Source organism: Pholcus phalangioides, unplaced genomic scaffold, assembly GCF_987345545.1.
Source record: "Pholcus phalangioides strain wild (caught in Gottingen) unplaced genomic scaffold, Ppha-v1.0 ptg000030l_1, whole genome shotgun sequence".
NCBI classification, from domain to species: domain Eukaryota; kingdom Metazoa; phylum Arthropoda; class Arachnida; order Araneae; family Pholcidae; genus Pholcus; species Pholcus phalangioides.
The window spans coordinates 5,885,554-5,887,643 of record NW_028301620.1 but is presented as its reverse complement, the minus strand read 5'-3'; the positions used below and the strand labels follow the sequence as shown (position 1 = coordinate 5,887,643).

General features: G+C 46.1%; 1 pseudogene; it reads left to right on the top strand.

Annotated features, from left to right (window-relative positions):
- The first annotated feature begins 830 nt into the window (after positions 1 to 830).
- LOC149067486 (uncharacterized) lies at positions 831 to 1,746 on the top strand (annotated as a pseudogene).
- The last annotated feature ends 344 nt before the right edge of the window (positions 1,747 to 2,090 follow it).

The following is a 2,090-nucleotide window of genomic DNA, read 5'->3' as shown; positions in this document are numbered from 1 at the left end:
TCTTCTTGGCGATCTTCTTCTTTGGAGCCATCACAGTATTATCCCTCGTGGTATTCTTGGGTGACTTACGTTTCCGGACTTCCTTGTCCGATTCGCTTTCTTGCATGTTCTTCGGCACCGGACGTTTCACGGTGGTCGGTTTCTTGGGGGCGCTAACTGCTGCGCCAGCCTTTGATACCGTCTTAGCCTTCTTACGCGTCTGGACTTTCTGTTTGGATTGATTTTCCCCAATGTCCATCAGTCACACATCATCCATCACAATGACACAGCCTCCTTTTTGGCCCTTTTCTTTAGAGGGCTATCTGCAGCAGAGGCGGCAGCACGAGTGGTGGTCTTGGAATTTGCACGGGGCTTGTCGCGTGCCGCGTCCAGCTCGCGAGAGTCTTGTGGTGTATATCTAGTGCGGCCTAGTAACAACAAATAGTAGATTCAGTAGTGCCAGGAAGATACAAAAAGAGAGATGAATCTGGCAACAAGAGGAGTTGACACTTTTGGCTAGACCACGTATGATAGGACGCTCTTCCGTCGCTTTACTTTAAACATGTAATTGTTCTTATATTATGTTAAATTAAAAAAAAGGTTATAGTAGATATATAAAGAAAAAAGCTGACTTGAGTTCTTTTCCGACTCCGACAAACTCCAATAAAATGGTGACCAAACGTGATATGAACCTTCTGATCTGATGCCGACTCAGTAAAAAAAAAAAACCTCGTGGAGGGATCCATCAACATCCGAACATCTGCACGAGATGCGAGAGATATACAACAGGTAATGTGGCATATTTTGTATATTTAATGTATCCGTGAAATTATTTTTTAATTTCTACCACGATGCTTGAAAATAGAATCGGTGCATGTCGATATGTCACGCTGAGCAAATTTCCCTCTCAACCCATGTATATACCTATGTTATTTTTCCCGGTATTTACCGCATTTTTAATTGTTCGCATCTGAATTATTTCATTCTTCGCAACGCATAAAAACGTCATTGATGACAATTCCGAGCCGCAAATCAACCGCGTTGCCATTAAGCTTCCCCCATTTTGGAAGACAAATCCCACATTATGGTTTATGCGGATAGAGGCCCAATTCTCCTTGGCCAAAATCACCGTAGATGCTACAAAATTTCATCACGTGGTGTCGGCTATGGAATCCGATATCCTCAATTCGGCAAGCGACATCATTATCAACCCTCCTGAAGGTGGCAAGTACGACGCCTTAAAGAAGCGTCTCATAGAACAGCATTCAGAAAGCGAGGCTTCCAAAATACGAACCCTCCTTCAAGGCCTCGAGCTTGGTGACCAGCGTCCATCACAACTTCTCACTCGGATGCGATCGCTTGCCGGGGGTTCCGTTGGTGAGCCACTTCTGAAGTCGCTATGGTTGTCCCGACTCCCAAAAACACGCAAAGCATTCTGGCTGCCTTAAACGAAGACCTAACCCAACTCGCCGCCGTTGCCGACAAGATCAATGATCTTACCTTTTCAACCCGCGTAGATGCCGCTAGAGTGGAATCCCCCACGACGCACTTAGAAAAGCAAATTGACAGCTGACCAGGCAGGTGAGTGAACTTTCAGCTACTGTCAATTCGTCCCGCTCACATAGACGTTTCTCGTATCGGCGACCTCGCAGTCGTTCCCGCAATCGTCAATACAAACCCGATGCAAATAACTTGTGTTTCTACCACACTAATTTCGGCGAAAAGGCTAAAAAGTGTGCATCCCCTTTTGCATACTCGGGAAACTAAGCGGGCGATCGCTAGACGGCCATGACCGCGATTGCGCGGATACATTATCACGCATACAGAACATCAATGTCCAGACCATTGACTTTACCGCCATCGCTGCTGCACAACAGAGCGACAAAGAACTTCAAAAGTTGCTGAGTGATCCAACGTGTTCCCTTCAACTTCAAAAACTAGAACTCTCTCCTGGTGTGGAATTGGTATGTGATTGTACCGGACAAAAAATACGACCATTCGTTCCCGAGAACTACCGAACTCTTCTATTTAAGACATTGCACGGCTTGTCCCACCCTGGGATTCGGGCCACGAAAAAGCTCCTCTGTGAGAAATACGTATGGCCGTCCATA